At 60.4% G+C, this 19,607-nt stretch overlaps 1 protein-coding gene across 1 annotated transcript in view; it reads left to right on the top strand.

Annotated features, from left to right (window-relative positions):
* The window catches only part of LOC132207648 (uncharacterized), a 501,523-nt gene that overhangs the window by 73,767 nt on the left and 408,149 nt on the right, over positions 1-19,607 (top strand). The window contains exon 3 of the mRNA XM_059643579.1: positions 15,019-15,180. The gene's annotated coding sequence lies outside the window, so the exon portion shown is untranslated. The remainder of the gene's footprint in view (positions 1-15,018; positions 15,181-19,607) is intronic.

The raw sequence follows: 19,607 nt of genomic DNA, 5'->3' as shown, positions 1-19,607 counted from the left end.
TCCTGTCCCGCTCACCGCGTACTGCCCCCCGCAGACGTGTCCCGCTCACAGGGCCTGGGCCCTGCAGCCCTGTCCCGCACACAGCGTACTGGCCCCCGCAGCCGTGTCCCACTCACAGGGACTGGAGCCCGCAGCCCTGACCCGCTCATCGTGACTTGCCCCCGCAGCTCTGACCCGCTCACAGGGACTGGCCCTTGCAGCCATGACCCGGTCACAGCGACTTGTCCCCCGCAGTCCTGTCCCGCAGCCAGGGACTGGCCCCCGCAGCCCTGTCCCGCTCACATGGTATTGCCCCCCGCAGCCGTGTCCCGCTCAGAGGGACGGGCGCCCGCAGCCCTGACCCGCTCACAGCGTACTGCCCCCCGCAGCCGTGTCCTGCTCACAGTGACTTGTCCCCAGCAGTCCTGTCCCGCTCACAGCGTACTGCCCCCGGCAGCCGTGTCCCGCTTACAGGGTCTGGCCCTAGGAGCCCTGACCCGCTCACAGCGTACTGACCCTGCAGCCATGTCCCGCTCACAGCGACTGGCGCCCGCAGCCCTGACCCACTAACAGGGACTTGCCCCCGCAGCCCTGACCTGCTCACAGCGTACTGCCCCCCGCAGCCGTGTCCTGCTCACAGAAACTGGCCCAAAAGCCCTGATCTGCTCACAGCGACTGGCCCCCGCAGCCCTGACCCGCTCACAGGGACTGCCCCCCGTAGCTGTGGCTCACTAACAGGGACTGGCCCTCAGCAGTCCTGTCCCGCTCACAGCGCACTGCCCCCCTGCAGCCCTGTCCCGCTCACAGGGTCTGGGCCCTGCAGCCCTGTCCCGCAGCCAGGGACTGGCCCCAGGAGCCTTGTCCCGCAGCCAGGGACTGGGCCCAGCAGCCCTGTCCTACTCACAGCGGATTGAAGCCGCAGCCCTGTCCCGCTCACATGGTATTGCCCCCCGCAGCCGTGTCCCGCTCAGAGGGACGGGCGCCCGCAGCCCTGACCCGCTCACAGCGTACTGCCCCCCGCAGCCCTGACCTGCTCACAGGGACTGGGCCCTGCAGCTCTGACCCGCTCACAGGGACTGGGCCCTGCAGCTCTGACCCGCTCACAGGGACTGGGCCCTGCAGCCCTGACCCGCTCACAGGGACTGGGCCCTGCAGCCCTGTCCCAGTCCCAGCGTACGGCCCCCCGCAGCCGTGTCCCGCTCACAGCGGACTGGGCCCCGCAGCCCTGTCCCGCTCACAGGGCCTGGGCCCTGCAGCCCTGTCCCGCACACAGCGTACTGGCCCCCGCAGCCGTGTCCCACTCACAGGGACTGGCCCCCGCAGCCCTGACCCGCTCACAGCGACTTGCACCCCGCAGACGTGTCCCGCTCACAGGGCCTGGGCCCTGCAGCCCTGTCCCGCACACAGCGTACTGGCCCCCGCAGCCGTGTCCCACTCACAGGGACTGGAGCCCGTAGCCCTGAGCGCTCATCGTGACTTGCCCCAGCAGCCCTGACCCGCTCATCGTGACTTGCCCCCGCAGCTCTGACCCGCTCACAGGGACTGGCCCTTGCAGCCATGACCCGGTCACAGCGACTTGTCCCCCGCAGTCCTGTCCCGCAGCCAGGGAATGGCCCCCGCAGCCTTGTCCCGCTGACAGGGACTGGGCCCAGCAGCCCTGTCCTACTCACAGCGGATTGGAGCCGCAGCCCTGTCCCGCTCACATGGTATTGCCCCCCGCAGCCGTGTCCCGCTCAGAGGGACGGGCGCCCGCAGTCCTGACCCGCTCACAGCGTACTGCCCCCCGCAGCCGTGTCCTGCTCACAGTGACTTGTCCCCAGCAGTCCTGTCCCGCTCACAGCGTACTGCCCCCGGCAGCCGTGTCCCGCTTACAGGGTCTGGCCCTCGGAGCCCTGACCCGCTCACAGCGTACTGACCCTGCAGCCATGTCCCGCTCACAGCGACTGGCGCCCGCAGCCCTGACCTGCTCACAGCGTACTGCCCCCCGCAGCCGTGTCCTGCTCACAGAAACTGGCCCAAAAGCCCTGATCTGCTCACAGCGACTGCCCCCCGTAGCTGTGGCTCACTAACAGGGACTGGCCCTCAGCAGTCCTGTCCCGCTCACAGCGCACTGCCCCCCTGCAGCCCTGACCCGCTCACAGCGCACTGCCCCCCTGCAGCCCTGACCCGCTCGCAGGGACTGGGCCCTGCAGCCCTGGCCCGCTCGCAGGGACTGGGCCCTGCAGCCCTGGCCCGCTCGCAGGGACTGGGCCCTGCAGCCCTGGCCCGCTCGCAGGGACTGGGCCCTGCAGCCCTGGCCCGCTCGCAGGGACTGGGCCCTGCAGCCCTGGCCCGCTCGCAGGGACTGGGCCCTGCAGCCCTGGCCCGCTCGCAGGGACTGGGCCCTGCAGCCCTGGCCCGCTCGCAGGGACGGGGCCCTGCAGCCCTGGCCCGCTCGCAGGGACGGGGCCCTGCAGCCCTGGCCCGCTCGCAGGGACGGGGCCCTGCAGCCCTGGCCCGCTCGCAGGGACGGGGCCCTGCAGCCCTGGCCCGCTCGCAGGGACGGGGCCCTGCAGCCCTGGCCCGCTCGCAGGGACTGGGCCCTGCAGCCCTGACCCGCTCGCAGGGACTGGGCCCTGCAGCCCTGACCCGCTCGCAGGGACTGGGCCCTGCAGCCCTGACCCGCTCGCAGGGACTTGTCCCCAGCAATCCTGTCCCGCTTCCAGGGTCTGGCCCTCGGAGCCCTGACCCGCTCACAGCGTACTGACCCTGCAGCCATGTCCCGCTCACAGCGCACTGCCGCCCTGCAGCCCTGTCCCGCTCACAGGGTCTGGCCCCCGCCCCCCTGACCTGCTCACAGCGTACTGCCCCCCGCAGCCGTGTCCTGCTCACAGAAACTGGCCCCCGCAGCCCTGACCCGCTCACAGGGACTGCCCCCCGTAGCTGTGGCTCACTAACAGGGACTGGCCCTCAGCAGTCCTGTCCCGCTCACAGCGCACTGCCCCCCTGCAGCCCTGACCCGCTCGCAGGGACTGGGCCCTGCAGCCCTGACCCGCTCGCAGGGACTGGGCCCTGCAGCCCTGACCCGCTCGCAGGGACTGGGCCCTGCAGCCCTGACCCGCTCGCAGGGACTGGGCCCTGCAGCCCTGTCCCAGTCACAGCGTACGCCCCCCCGCAGCCGTGTCCCGCTCACATTGTACTGCCCCCCGCAGCCGTGTCCCGCTTACAGGGTCTGGTCCCCACAGCCCTGACCCCCTCACAGGGACTGTCCCCCGCATCCCTGACCCGCTCCCGGACTGGCCCCGGCAGCCCTGTCGCCCTGACAGAGACCCTGGCCCCGCCGCCCTGACCCGCTCGCAGTGGCCTGGGCCCCGAAGCACTGACCCGCTCACAGCGGCCTGCCCCCGCTGCCCTGACAGGCTCGCAGCGGCCTGCCCCCGCCGCCCTGACCCACTCACCGCGGCCTGGGCCCCGCAGCCCTGACCCGCTCACAGCGTACTGCCCCCCGCAGCCGTGTTCCGCTCACAGGGACTGGCCCCCACAGCCCTGATCTGCTCACAGGCACTGGGCCCCGCAGCCCTGTCCCGCTCACAGCGTCCTGCCCCCGCAGCCCTGTTCCGCTAATAGCGTATTGCCCCCCGCCGCCCTGTCCCGCTCACAGGGACTAGCCCCCGCAGCCCTGACCCGCTGACAGGGACTCTGGCTCCGCTGCCCTGACCCGCTTGCTGCGGCCTGGGCCCCGCCGCCCTGACCCGCTCGCAGCGGCCTGCCCCCGCCGCCCTGACCCGCTCACAGGGACGGGCCCCCGCGCCGTGTCCCGCTCACAGCGACTTGCCCCCCGCAGTCCTGTCTCGCTCACAGTGACTGACCCCCCGCAGCCGTGTCCCGCTGACTGCGTAATGCCCCCCGCAGCCCTGTCCCAGTCACAGGGACTGTCCCCCGCAGCCCTGACCCGCTCCCGGACTGGCCCCCGCAGCCCTGTCGCCCTGACAGGGACCAGGCCCCGCCGCCCTGACTTGCTAACAGCGGCCTGGGCCCCGAAGCCCTGACCCGCTCACAGCGTATTGCCCCCTGCAGTCCTGACCCGCTCACAGCGGCCTGCCCCCTCAGTCCTGACCCGCTGGCAGGGACTGGGCCCCGGCGCCCTGACCCGCTCGCAGCGGCCTGGGCCCCGCCGCCCTGACCCGCTCACAGCGGCTTGCCCCCTGCTCCCTGACCCACTCACCGTGGCCTGGGCCCCGCAGCCCTGTCCCGCTCACAGCGGCCTGACCCCTGCGCCTTGACCCGCTCACAGCGGCCTGCCCCCGCCGCCCTGACCCGCTGACAGGGACTGGGCCCCGCAGCCGTGAGCCGCTCACAGCGGCCTGGGCCGAGAAGCCCTGACCCGCTCACAGGGACTGGGTTCCGCAGCCCTGTCCCGCTCACAGCGTATTGCCCCCTGCAGCCGTGTCCCGCTCACAGGGACTGGCCCACGCAGCCGTGTCCCGCTCACAGCGGACTGGGCCCCGCAGCCCTGTCCCGCTCACATGGTATTGCCTCCCCGCAGCCGTGTCCCGCTCACAGGGACGGGCCCCCGCCGCCCTGAACCGCTCGCAGCGACCTGCCCCCGCCCTCCTCACCCGCTGGAGGGACTGGGTCCCGCCGCCTTGACCCGCTCACAGCGGCCTGGGCCCCGCAGCCCTGTCCCGCGCACTGGACTGGGCCCCGGCACCCTCTCCCGCTCGCAGCGACTTGGCCCCATCAGCGCTGTCCCGCTCACAGCGTATTGCCCCCGCAGCCCAGACCCGCTCGCAGCGGTCTGCCCCCACCGCCCTAACCCGCTCGAAGCGGCTTGCCGCCGCTGCCCTGACCCGTTTCCAGGGACCGGGCCCCGCAGGCCTGACCCGCTCACAGCGGCCTGGGCCCCGAAGCCCTGACCCGCTCACAGCGACTTGCCCCTGCAGCCCTGACCCTCTGACAGGGACTGGGTCCCGCAGCCCTGACCCGCTCACAGGGACTGGGTCCCGCAGCCCTGACCCGCTCACAGCAACTTGCCCCCTGCAGTCCCGACCCGCTCACAGCGATTTACTCCGCAGTACTGTCCCGCTGACAGGGACTGGCCCCCGCAGCCCTGACCCGCGCACCGGGACTGGCCCCCTGCAGTCCTGACCCGCTGACAGCTATTTGCCACCGCAGCCCTGACCCGCTCACAGGGACTGTCCCCCGCAGCCCTAAGCCGCTCACAACGACTTGCCCCCCGCAGCCCTGTCGCGCTCACAACGACTTGCCCCCCGCAGCCCTGACGCGCTCACAGGGACTGTCCTCCGCAGCCCTGACCCGCTCACAGGGACTGTCCCCTGCAGCCCTGAGCCGGTCACAGGGACTGTCCCCCGCAGCCCTGACCCGCTCACAGGGACTGTCCCCCGCTGCCCTGAGCCGGTCACAGGGACTGTCCCCCGCACCCCTGACCCGCTCGCAGGGACTGTCCCCCGCACCCCTGACCCGCTGACAGCTAATTGCCACCGAAGCCCTGTCCCGCTCACAGGGACTGTCCCCCGCACCCCTGACCCGCTGACAGCTATTTGCCACCGCAGCCCTGTCCCGCTCACAGGGACTGTCCCCCGCACCACTGACCCGCTGACAGCTATTTGCCACCGCACCCCTGACCCGCTGACAGCGATTTGCCCCCGCAGCCCTGACCCGCTCAAAGGGACTGGCCTCCGCAGCCCTGACCCGCTGACAGCGATTTGCCCCCGCAGCCCTGTCCCGCTCACAGGGACTGTCCTCCGCAGCCCTGACCCGCTCACAGGGACTGTTCCCCGCAGCCCTGACCCGCTCACAGGGACTGTCCCCCGCAGCCCTGACCCGCTCACAGGGACTGTCCCCCGCAGCCCTGACCCGCTCACAGGGACTGTCCCCCGCAGCCCTGACCCGCTCACAGGGACTGTCCCCCGCAGCCCTGAGCCGCTCACAGGGACTGTCCCCCGCAGCCCTGAGCCGCTCACAGGGACTGTCCCCCGCAGCCCTGAGCCGCTCACAGGGACTGTCCCCCGCAGCCCTGACCCGCTCACAGGGACTGTCCCCCGCAGCCCTGAGCCGCTCACAGGGACTGTCCCCCGCAGCCCTGAGCCGCTCACAGGGACTGTCCCCCGCAGCCCTGAGCCGCTCACAGGGACTGTCCCCCGCACCCCTGACCCGCTGACAGCTATTTGCCACCGCAGCCCTGTCCCGCTCACAGGGACTGTCCCCCGCACCACTGACCCGCTGACAGCTATTTGCCACCGCACCCCTGACCCGCTCACAGCGATTTGCCCCCGCAGCCCTGACCCGCTCAAAGGGACTGGCCTCCGCAGCCCTGACCCGCTGACAGCGATTTGCCCCCGCAGCCCTGTCCCGCTCACAGGGACTGTCCCCCGCAGCCCTGAGCCGCTCACAGGGACTGTCCCCCGCAGCCCTGACCCGCTCACAGGGACTGTCCCCCGCAGCCCTGACCCGCTCACAGGGACTGTCCCCCGCAGCCCTGACCCGCTCACAGGGACTGTCCCCCGCAGCCGTGACCCGCTCACAGGGACTGTCCCCCGCAGCCGTGACCCGCTCAAGGGTCTGGCCCCCGCAGCCCTGACCCGCTCACAGGGACTGGCCCCCGCAGCCCTGACCCCCTGACAGCTATTTGCCACCGCAGCCCTCACCCGCTCACAGGGACTGTCCCCCGCAGCCCTCACCCGCTCACAGGCACTGTCCCCCGCAGCCCTGTCCCGCTGACATGGACTGGCCCCCGCAGCCCTGTCCCGCCACAGGGACTGACCCCCGCAGCCATGACCCGATCACAGGCACTGTCCCCCGCAGCCCTGTCCCGCTGACATGGACTGGCCCCCGCAGCCCTGTCCCGCCACAGGGACTGACCCCCGCAGCCCTGACCCGCTCACAGGGACTGTCCCCCGCAGCCCTGACCCGCTCACAGGGACTGTCCCCCGCAGCCCTGAGCCGCTCACAGGGACTGTCCCCCGCAGCCCTGAGCCGGTCACAGGGACTGTCCCCCGCACCCCTGACCCGCTCGCAGGGACTGTCCCCCGCACCCCTGACCCGCTGACAGCTAATTGCCACCGAAGCCCTGTCCCGCTCACAGGGACTGTCCCCCGCACCCCTGACCCGCTGACAGCTATTTGCCACCGCAGCCCTGTCCCGCTCACAGGGACTGTCCCCCGCACCACTGACCCGCTGACAGCTATTTGCCACCGCACCCCTGACGCGCTCACAGCGATTTGCCCCCGCAGCCCTGACCCGCTCAAAGGGACTGGCCTCCGCAGCCCTGACCCGCTGACAGCGATTTGCCCCCGCAGCCCTGTCCCGCTCACAGGGACTGTCCCCCGCAGCCCTGAGCCGCTCACAGGGACTGTCCCCCGCAGCCCTGTCCCGCTCACAGGGACTGTCCCCCGCACCACTGACCCGCTGACAGCTATTTGCCACCGCACCCCTGACCCGCTCACAGCGATTTGCCCCCGCAGCCCTGACCCGCTGACAGGGTCTGGCCCCCGCAGCCCTGACCCGCTCACAGGGACTGGCCCCCGCAGCCCTGACCCCCTGACAGCTATTTGCCACCGCAGCCCTCACCCGCTGACATGGACTGGCCCCCGCAGCCCTGTCCCGCCACAGGGACTGACCCCCGCAGCCATGACCCGATCACAGGGACTGTCCCCCGCAGCCCTGACCCGCTCACAGGGACTGGCCCCCGCTGCCCTGACCCGCTCACAGGGACTTGCCCCCGCTGCCCTGACCCGCTCACAGGGACTTCCCCCCGCTACCCTGACCCGCTCACAGGGACTGTCCCCCGCAGCCCTGACCCGCTCACAGGGACTGTCCCCCGCAGCCCTGACCCGCTCACAGGGACTGTCCCCCGCAGCCCTGACCCGCTCACAGGGACTGTCCCCCGCAGCCCTGACCCGCTCACAGGGACTGTCCCCCGCAGCCCTGACCCGCTCACAGGGACTGGCCCCCGCAGCCCTGACCCCCTGACAGCTATTTGCCACCGCAGCCCAGACCCGTTCACAGGGACTGGCCCCCGCAGCCCTGACCCCCTGACAGCTATTTGCCCCCGCAGCCCTGACCCGCTCACAGGGACTGGCCCCCGCAGCCCTGACCCGCTCACAGGGACTGGCCCCCGCAGCCCTGACCCCCTGACAGGGACTGGTCCCCGCAGCCCTGACCCGCTCACAGGGACTGGTCCCCGCAGCCCTGACCCGCTGACATGGACTGGCCCCCGCAGCCCTGTCCCGCTCACAGGGACTGGCCCCCGCATCCATGTCCCGCTCAGGGGACAGGCCCCCGCAGCCCTGTCCCGCTCACAGGGACTGGCCCTCGCAGCCCTGTCGTGCTGACAGGGATTTGCCCCCTGCAGCCCTCTCCCGCTCACAGCGACTTGCCCCCCGCAGCCCTAACCCGCTCACAACGACTTGCCCCCCGCAGCCCTGTCGCGCTCACAACGACTTGCCCCCCGCAGCCCTGACGCGCTCACAGGGACTGTCCTCCGCAGCCCTGACCCGCTCACAGGGACTGTCCCCTGCAGCCCTGAGCCGGTCACAGGGACTGTCCCCCGCAGCCCTGACCCGCTCACAGGGACTGTCCCCCGCTGCCCTGAGCCGGTCACAGGGACTGTCCCCCGCACCCCTGACCCGCTCGCAGGGACTGTCCCCCGCACCCCTGACCCGCTGACAGCTAATTGCCACCGAAGCCCTGTCCCGCTCACAGGGACTGTCCCCCGCACCCCTGACCCGCTGACAGCTATTTGCCACCGCAGCCCTGTCCCGCTCACAGGGACTGTCCCCCGCACCACTGACCCGCTGACAGCTATTTGCCACCGCACCCCTGACCCGCTGACAGCGATTTGCCCCCGCAGCCCTGACCCGCTCAAAGGGACTGGCCTCCGCAGCCCTGACCCGCTGACAGCGATTTGCCCCCGCAGCCCTGTCCCGCTCACAGGGACTGTCCTCCGCAGCCCTGACCCGCTCACAGGGACTGTTCCCCGCAGCCCTGACCCGCTCACAGGGACTGTCCCCCGCAGCCCTGACCCGCTCACAGGGACTGTCCCCCGCAGCCCTGACCCGCTCACAGGGACTGTCCCCCGCAGCCCTGAGCCGCTCACAGGGACTGTCCCCCGCAGCCCTGAGCCGCTCACAGGGACTGTCCCCCGCAGCCCTGAGCCGCTCACAGGGACTGTCCCCCGCAGCCCTGACCCGCTCACAGGGACTGTCCCCCGCAGCCCTGAGCCGCTCACAGGGACTGTCCCCCGCAGCCCTGAGCCGCTCACAGGGACTGTCCCCCGCAGCCCTGAGCCGCTCACAGGGACTGTCCCCCGCACCCCTGACCCGCTGACAGCTATTTGCCACCGCAGCCCTGTCCCGCTCACAGGGACTGTCCCCCGCACCACTGACCCGCTGACAGCTATTTGCCACCGCACCCCTGACCCGCTCACAGCGATTTGCCCCCGCAGCCCTGACCCGCTCAAAGGGACTGGCCTCCGCAGCCCTGACCCGCTGACAGCGATTTGCCCCCGCAGCCCTGTCCCGCTCACAGGGACTGTCCCCCGCAGCCCTGAGCCGCTCACAGGGACTGTCCCCCGCAGCCCTGACCCGCTCACAGGGACTGTCCCCCGCAGCCCTGACCCGCTCACAGGGACTGTCCCCCGCAGCCCTGACCCGCTCACAGGGACTGTCCCCCGCAGCCGTGACCCGCTCACAGGGACTGTCCCCCGCAGCCGTGACCCGCTCAAGGGTCTGGCCCCCGCAGCCCTGACCCGCTCACAGGGACTGGCCCCCGCAGCCCTGACCCCCTGACAGCTATTTGCCACCGCAGCCCTCACCCGCTCACAGGGACTGTCCCCCGCAGCCCTCACCCGCTCACAGGCACTGTCCCCCGCAGCCCTGTCCCGCTGACATGGACTGGCCCCCGCAGCCCTGTCCCGCCACAGGGACTGACCCCCGCAGCCATGACCCGATCACAGGCACTGTCCCCCGCAGCCCTGTCCCGCTGACATGGACTGGCCCCCGCAGCCCTGTCCCGCCACAGGGACTGACCCCCGCAGCCCTGACCCGCTCACAGGGACTGTCCCCCGCAGCCCTGACCCGCTCACAGGGACTGTCCCCCGCAGCCCTGAGCCGCTCACAGGGACTGTCCCCCGCAGCCCTGAGCCGGTCACAGGGACTGTCCCCCGCACCCCTGACCCGCTCGCAGGGACTGTCCCCCGCACCCCTGACCCGCTGACAGCTAATTGCCACCGAAGCCCTGTCCCGCTCACAGGGACTGTCCCCCGCACCCCTGACCCGCTGACAGCTATTTGCCACCGCAGCCCTGTCCCGCTCACAGGGACTGTCCCCCGCACCACTGACCCGCTGACAGCTATTTGCCACCGCACCCCTGACGCGCTCACAGCGATTTGCCCCCGCAGCCCTGACCCGCTCAAAGGGACTGGCCTCCGCAGCCCTGACCCGCTGACAGCGATTTGCCCCCGCAGCCCTGTCCCGCTCACAGGGACTGTCCCCCGCAGCCCTGAGCCGCTCACAGGGACTGTCCCCCGCAGCCCTGTCCCGCTCACAGGGACTGTCCCCCGCACCACTGACCCGCTGACAGCTATTTGCCACCGCACCCCTGACCCGCTCACAGCGATTTGCCCCCGCAGCCCTGACCCGCTGACAGGGTCTGGCCCCCGCAGCCCTGACCCGCTCACAGGGACTGGCCCCCGCAGCCCTGACCCCCTGACAGCTATTTGCCACCGCAGCCCTCACCCGCTGACATGGACTGGCCCCCGCAGCCCTGTCCCGCCACAGGGACTGACCCCCGCAGCCATGACCCGATCACAGGGACTGTCCCCCGCAGCCCTGACCCGCTCACAGGGACTGGCCCCCGCTGCCCTGACCCGCTCACAGGGACTTGCCCCCGCTGCCCTGACCCGCTCACAGGGACTTCCCCCCGCTACCCTGACCCGCTCACAGGGACTGTCCCCCGCAGCCCTGACCCGCTCACAGGGACTGTCCCCCGCAGCCCTGACCCGCTCACAGGGACTGTCCCCCGCAGCCCTGACCCGCTCACAGGGACTGTCCCCCGCAGCCCTGACCCGCTCACAGGGACTGTCCCCCGCAGCCCTGACCCGCTCACAGGGACTGGCCCCCGCAGCCCTGACCCCCTGACAGCTATTTGCCACCGCAGCCCAGACCCGTTCACAGGGACTGGCCCCCGCAGCCCTGACCCCCTGACAGCTATTTGCCCCCGCAGCCCTGACCCGCTCACAGGGACTGGCCCCCGCAGCCCTGACCCGCTCACAGGGACTGGCCCCCGCAGCCCTGACCCCCTGACAGGGACTGGTCCCCGCAGCCCTGACCCGCTCACAGGGACTGGTCCCCGCAGCCCTGACCCGCTGACATGGACTGGCCCCCGCAGCCCTGTCCCGCTCACAGGGACTGGCCCCCGCATCCATGTCCCGCTCAGGGGACAGGCCCCCGCAGCCCTGTCCCGCTCACAGGGACTGGCCCTCGCAGCCCTGTCGTGCTGACAGGGATTTGCCCCCTGCAGCCCTCTCCCGCTCACAGCGACTTGCCCCCCGCAGCCCTTACCCGCTCACAGCGACTTGCCCCCCGCAGGCCTTACCCGCTCACAGCGACTTGCCCCCTGCAGCCCTGACCCGCTCTCAGCGACTTTCCCCCCGCAGCCCTGTCGCGCTCACAGGGACCGGCCCCCGCAGCCCTGACCCGCTCACAGGGACCGGCCCCCGCAGCCCTGACCCGCTCACAGGGACCTGCCCCCGCAGCCCTGACCCGCTCACAGGGACCGGCCCCCGCAGCCTGACCCGCTCTCAGGGACCGTCCCCCGCAGCCCTGAGCCGCTCACAGGGACTGTCCCCCGCAGCCCTGACCCGCTCACAGCGTCTTGCCTCCCATCCCTCTTACACAGGTCACCCCTTGCTCAGAAATGGTCCCAATTATCCATGAACCGGAAATCCAGCCCCCTGTGCCAGCTCCTTAACCATGCATTTTCATCTCACCTATCTTTCTCTGACTTAACTCACGAACATGTGGCACTCGTGGTAACCCATAAATTATTACCCTCTCGGTCCTGCCTTTCAGCCTCTTTGCTAACTCCTTGTACACAGTCCGCAGGATGTCATCCCTCTTTCTGCCTATGTCATTGGTACCAACGTGCACAGTGGCCTCTGGCTGCTCACCCTCCCGCTTAAGAATTTCTGGCACCCAATCAGAGATGCCCTTGACCTTGGCAGCAGGGATGCAACACGCAGCCCTGGTGTCTCAAATGTGGCAACAGAATCTATGCCCCCAACGAATGAGTCTCCAACCACATTCGCTCACTTGGATTTGCCTGACCCTGTCCCACAGCAGGGTGGTTTGTACCATGGACCTGGCTACTGCTCATTGTATAACTGACCCAGTTTAGTTTTAGATCAGTGTTAACCTTGGTTTCGTGGATAGCCAAGCACCTGAGTCGTCTACAATACAGGAGAAGTACATTCTTCAGCTCACGGATTCTGTGACAGTCAAGGACAAGCACTGAATTGTTCTAACCTCATTTCCAACACCTGGCCCATAGCCTTGCATGGCTTGGATAGCACTTGCACGTTTAAAAAAAAAATAAATGTAAGGATGATGTGAGGGTAAGGACATGGAATTTTTTTGATGTGGTCATATTCTCTCTTGTTGGAGCTGATTGCTGCTTAGCACTTGTGTGGCGCAAATGTAACTTAACCTTTATCAGGCCAAGCCTGATCGTTGTCAAAGTCTCACTGTATTTTCTCACCGTTGACTTCACTGTTGGGCCTAACCAACATTTTGTACATACCCTGCCTATTCTGAAACTCTATCACTTAATATTAAGTCTAATAAAGACAAGTATCCAATGTGCCTTCCAAACCACTTCAACGACCTGGTCCATTACATTGGGGGATCAACAGGCATGCACATCAAGATCCTGAGATCCCTCTGATCATTGGTGCTTGTGAGGTCCCTCTGATTCATCATGGGCTCCAAAATCTGTTTGTGCTGTGTCACCTGATCCTTATCCCGTTTGTCCTTACATGAAATAATGTTCACAAACGCTTCTCAAAAATTCTTCCCAATCCTACTTTTTGTAATCGTGATACAAGTGAGCATAAAACTTGGAACACGACAGCAACAGGAATGTGCCCTTTGGCCCACCATGTTGGGCCAAACATGACAACAAATGAAATAATCCCTGCTGCCTGTCCTTGATCCATAGTCCTCCATTCCTTACCTATTCGCGCACTTAACTAAAAGTCCCTTTAAAATGCTTTCATCGTATCTGCATCCACTACCACCCCGGGCACTGTATTCCACACTTTTAACATGCTCAGTGTGAAATATTTGCCCCTCACATCTCTTTTGAACTTCCCCCCTCTCAGCTTAAATGCATGCCCCCTAATAGTGGACACTTCAACTCCGGGGGAGAAATTTTCTGACCGTTAGCTGTATTTATGTATCTCCTAATTTTATAGACTTCTATCAAGCCTGCCCTCAGCTTCTACTGCGCCAGAGAAAATGAAGAGTTTTTCCAGCTTCTCCCTCTCGTTCATACCCTCTATTCCAGTCAGCATGCTGGTAAATCTCTTCTGCACCCTGTCCAAAGCCTGCACGTCCTTAGTGTAATGTGGTGGCCAGAATTGAATGCAATACTCTGTGTGGTCTCACCAAAGTCTTGTAAAGCTGCAATGTGACATCCTGACTCTTGCGCTGAGTTCCCCTATGAATAAAGGCAAGCATGCGCTATGCCTTCTTGACCACCCTATCTACTTGTGTGGCTACTGTCAGGGAGTTATGGTCTAGGACCCCAAGATCCCTCTGGACATCACTGCTGTTTGGGGTCCTGCCATTAACTGTGTATCCCTTTCCTTAACACTTGGTCTCCTAAAATGCAACACCTCATGCCTGCCCAGATTAAATTCCATCGGCCATTTCTCCGCTCGTGTTTGCAATTGGTCTGTATCTTGCTGTGTCCTTTGACAACCTTCCATGCTGTCCACAAGTCCACTGGTCCTTATATCATCTGCAAACTTAGTGATCCCCCATCTGCATTTGCAACCAAGTCATTTACACATATCACAAACAGCAGAAATCACATCGATGCGGAACACCACTCGTCACTGAGCTGCAGCCAGAAAAACAGCTTTCCACCACTGAGACGGCAAGAACTGCAGATGCTGGAATCAGAGTTAACCAAGTGTGGAGCTGGAGGAACGCAGCAGGTCAGGCAGCATCAGAGGAACAGGAAAGCTGACATTGTTGATGTTGCCTGGCCTGCTGTGTTCCTCCAGCCCTATACTGTGTTATCTTTGTCAGCCTTCCACCGCTACCGTCTGCCTTATATGGGCAGGCCAAGTCACCATGGATCTCATGGATCTTAATCTTCTGGATGAGCATACCATGAGGGACCTTATTGAAAACCTTCGTAAAATCCATGTATATGTTATCAACTGTTCGATCCGAATTGATCACCCTTGTCACCTCCGTGAAAACTTCAACTGACTTGGTAAGACATAACCTGCCTTGCATAATACCATGCTGGCTGTCCCTTATTAGCCCATACTTTTGAGACATGAGACACTCACCAGTCTGTAGTTTCCTGGAAAGTCCCTGTTTTCCTGCTTGAACAGAAGAATGACTTTATCCACTCACCAGTCTCCGCAAACCCTCCAGTGCCTGGCAAGGATATCAGATCCTGTTGAAAGTGGTGTGTTGATGCATTTGTGTCATGATTGTGTTTTGTTTCAGCCCTAACATTGAAAGCAGTGTAAGAATGTCTTTGTGCAGCAGGCGAGGTGTGATGAGACTGAGCCTTCATACAATTGCAAGATGTTGAAAATTTGCCATTATTTATGAAAACAGTGATAAATTTCCATGATCAACATTTCTGTTACACTGCAATGATTATCCCGTGGCATGTAAAATCAGAAAGATACGATAAAATGAGACTGGGTCATATGCAGGGAGAATGTTTGCCTTTCATGTCTATAGAAGTAGTGAAATATTTCCGTGAATCTAAAAGTCACTTTTCCGTTCATTGAAGGACACAATCATCGCCTTGGAAGCTTCATCACGATACTACTTTGCATTTCTGAAGAGGGAAGAAGAAATCAACATGAAAATTCAATTCCATGGTTTTGGAAGTCCCATTGAGAACACGATTCATTTGCGCCGGCATAATGCTCTGACCGAGAAAGAATTGAAGGTGAGTTTGTAGTTTGGAAGATCGCAGCAATTTATGCATCAACTTCTTCATCGATAATGTTCCATTGCTTTCAAACTGCATTTTCCACTCTGCAAGATAATAACTGTGAGAACAAGCAACAGCATCGGTAGGTGGTCTATGGGGAATGCAATGTTACAAAACCCGATCCATTCAACAACATATTTCAGATATGTCAACAAATTAAATATTCCAGCACAGGATAAAACAAGGAAGATGAGAGTGAGGAGGCAATAGCTCTGATGACAAAAGAACAGAAATTTACCTTTATCCATTCGAGCAAAAAAGCAGGCACACAAATAAATAATCATCTAACAATGCACATGTGCAACGGAGGCTACAGGGGGACTAAAAATGCCGAATTGTTGTCATGCGTATTGCTGAAAGGATGATTGAAACAGAATCTGTGGTAAATTTGAAGAAATACAGATGATGCATCTCAGGATGTTGGAGGAAGAACATTTATGGACTGAGGCAAATTGTATTGCCCTTTTCAGGAGTTATTAGGTTCATAATGAATTGAAACACTTCCTTCTGTGCTGAAAGCTTTAGTTTAGTTGCAGCTGGATGACAATTTCTGTTCCTGGTAGTATTTAGCAAACTGTTAAAAGTGAATGTCACTGCACAGAATTCCAAACATGACTCCAATCAGGAGAGAAAATATCCAAGGTGTGTGATGAGTTGTATCCTCTCATGTTGAACAGCGCAGCGACAGATACAATGGAGGCACTGATGATAATGTTCCAAGAATCCTTAGATTGTGGAAAATTCGCAGAGGATTGAAAGATGGTGAACATAACACCATTGTTACAAAGATACTTGGACAAAATAGTAAGCAAGTATTGCCAATTTAGGTCAACCTGGGTAGATGTTCATGCCGGCAATGAAAGATGAAATAACAGGGTACTGAGTGTGCTGTAACATCCTACAGAGTGAACATCCTTCCATAACGGGGAAATAATACTTGACAAACTTGCTACAGTGCTTTGAGAAGGAAACAAACATTACTGACGAAGGACCACCAGTTGATGTCGTACATTGAGATTTCAACAAAGCATTTGATAAGGTACAGCTCGTAAGGTGTCTCGAAGGAAAAGAGCCCGTGTGTTCAACGGTAGTATGTTCGGATGGACAGAGGACTGCATCGTTAATAGAAGTAGAGTTGTAGCAGCAAGATGGTAACTGACAAGTCATGTACAGCCACAGAGCGAATGCTGCGGAGGCCGTACACCTCATGTTGACTGGGTTGATTTCGGAAATGGCGGAGGGGATTGCTATGCTTAGGAAAGTTGGGCAGGCAGGGACTACGTTCATTGGCGTTTTTAAGATTGAAAACAATCTTATTTTTTCAACATTTAAGATTCTTAAGAGGCTTGATAGTGTATATCCGTAGAGATTACTCCCATTTGTGAAAGATTTTACGACCAGAGGCCACATTTTCAAATTGGTTGCCCATGAATTCAGGGAAGAATTACTTCTTTCAGGTTGCAGCAATTTATTGAACACTTTAGCCAAGAAGGTTTCAGAGGTAATGCCATTAATCATATGCTAGGCTGTAACGGCCAGGTTAATTTTTAAATCAAGAAACAATGATAATGAGAAAAGGGTCGAGGCCTGAAACGTCAGCTTTTGTGCTCCTGAGATGCTGCTTGGCCTGCTGTGTTCATCCAGCTTCACACTTTGTTATCTTGGATTCTCCAGCATCTGCAGTTCCCATTATCAGTGATAATGAGAAAAGGGTAGTCTTTACAGTGGAAGATACTTCAAGGATCCCCTTATTACTAAAGAACACAGGGAGGAATTAAACACATCACTACCACACCATCACTACCATGAGAAAAGTAGCAGTAGACAATCTAATGGAGTGAAAGCAGATTGGACTCTTTGCCGTGATGGTTTACTTTCTAAGATTCTAAACAATGAGCTTCAGAGTCGGTATATGCATTGATTGTAATTTCCCAAAAAGGTTTAGATTCCAGAGAAGCATCTGAGGGCTGGAAAACTGCTGATGTGACATCCCTGTTTAAAAAGGAGAGAGGCAAAAAGAAGATAACGACAACCAAACAAGCCTAACATCTATTGTTGGAAATATGTGGCAATCAACTATGAAGAAAATTGTAGCAGAACATTTGGAAAATCAGAATCTAATCAAACAGAATCACCATAGCCTGATGAAAGAGAAATTATGTCTGGCTAATTTGTTTTGGTTTTTGGAGGAAGTTTTGGGAGGAGAATTAACAGAGGAAAACCAGTAAATGTGTTGTGTTTGGACTTGGAGAAAGCATTGAGAATGTACTCAAAAGTAATAAGCTAAGAGCTGAGGTTTTGAAGGTAGTATATTGCTATGGATCAGTATACTTTGCACGTTCTGGAAGGAGAGATCACATCTCGAGTGAAATGCACCTAGTGAATATATATTTTGGGGAACTTGGTGGCAATCCGGTAAGTCAGTGCAGAGGGTAAGAGGTGCCATTTGCTTGCTTTTTTTGCCTGATAGTTCGTAAGCATTTTTTTTGAGACAGGGTGAATTGAAGCCAGAATCAGGGACCGAGAGGGTGAACCAGGTTCATTGGTTGGTGATCGCTACTGGTTTAAGAATCTATTATCGGTAGCTTTCAGATTGCAAGTAAATCGGAGAAATATTTACAGGCTACAAACTAAAAGACCAGAATGTTTTCAAATCAAATTAAGATCGAAGTAATTGAAATGGAGATGCCAGGCCAGATGATGATTTGTACCTACATGACGGGCGAGTGGTCAGGCCCCATACTCCAGCTTAGGGTTGATGAACTGGAATCTCAGTTTTTACCAATCAACACATCATGTGGGGGACAGTTACTGGGGAATGCTGTGCTTCAGGAGGCAGTCACACACCTTAGATTAACTAGCTGAAACTTGGTCAGTGGCCAATGACAAAGAACAGGGCAGGTGGAAGGTTTCAGGATGTAGTGCAGAAGGAACCTTGGCCTTTGATCTTATCTAACAGGTTTGAGATTCTTTCTTCCTGTGTGGATGAGAGTGCAGGGTATAGGGAAGATGAGTAAACTGACTGTAGCACTGTGGTACAGGGGGACATTGAAGAGGGAATAAAAAGTGAAATGTAGTTATAATCAGAGGTAGTATAGTTTGGGGAATGAACACTGTTCGTTGTGACCAGGATCGAGAGTCTCGAAAGTAGTGTTGCCTGCCTGGTGCCCAGGTTCAGGAGATTCCATCTCGGCTACAAAGGAACTTGAAGTGGGAGGAGTAGAAATCCAGCTATCGTGGTCCACACAGGTACCATTGATATGGAAGAAAGAGGAAAGAGGTTCTCCTGAGGGATTATGAGCACCGAGGTGCTGAGGTGAGAAAGCAGAACCAGAATGGTAATAATCTCTGGATTATTATCTGAGCAATTTGGCACGGTGTGAACATAATTATAGATGTACATTGTTCAAATGGTGGCATGGCAGAAATGTGTTTGAATTCATGGGACATTGGCATCGGTATGGGGAAGGAGGGAGTCGTTCTGGTGTTATAGGCTCGACGAGAATCATATTGGGACAAGTATCCTCGCAAAATACAGAGCTAGGTCTGGGGCTAGGGCGTTAAAATAAAAAGTGTGGAGTGGGTGAGCTCAGTTGCATGGAAAATTGTGGAAAAAGTTAGAAGCTGGTAAGTGCTCAGCAAAGTTTCCAGAGCAAGTAATAGGACAAAAAGTTTGGAAATGGTCAGGAGTCTCACTTCAGCTGCAGCAGATAAGAAGGGTGGCTGTAAATGCCAGACTGAAGATCTTGTATTGAATTGCAGGGAGTGCATGAAACAAAGTGAATGAGTTTGTGGTGCAGATTGAAATTGACAGATACATCACTCTGGGTATCACAGAGAGGTGGTTGTTAGGGGACAAGTGTTGGGAACGAAATAGCCAATGATTCATGTCCGATAGAAAGAACAGGCAAATGAACAGAGATAACAAAGTGTGGAGCTGGATGAGCACAGCAGGCCAAGCAGCATCTCAGGAGCGTAAAAGCTGACGTTTTGTGCCGAGACCCTTCTACTTCTGTGTGTTCATCCTGCTGTGTTCATCCAGATCCACACTTTGTTATCTTGGATTCTGAAGCATCTGCAGTTCCCATTATCTCCGATACAAATGGACAGAGATGCCAGGGTTGGCTTGTCAGTAAGAAATGAAGGAACCAAATGAAGGAACGCGCTGAAGGAACCAAAGCTCTTGTGCTTGTTTATTAATGACTTGGAGGAAAGCGGTGCATGTGCTGTGGCTAAATTTGTAGATGACTGAAAAAATATTTAGAAAGACAAGGCATGGCCCAGAAACAGAGATTTACCAGGATGTTACTTGAATCGGAATGTATTAGCTATAAGGAGGGTTTGGTGGAAATGCTGTGTCATGATACATGTAATGAGATCAA

The sequence above is a fragment of the Stegostoma tigrinum genome, unplaced genomic scaffold (genome assembly GCF_030684315.1).
Source record: "Stegostoma tigrinum isolate sSteTig4 unplaced genomic scaffold, sSteTig4.hap1 scaffold_117, whole genome shotgun sequence".
Lineage (NCBI taxonomy): Eukaryota > Metazoa > Chordata > Chondrichthyes > Orectolobiformes > Stegostomatidae > Stegostoma > Stegostoma tigrinum.
Note: the sequence above shows the minus strand (reverse complement) of the source record. Positions and strands in the feature narration are given on the sequence as shown.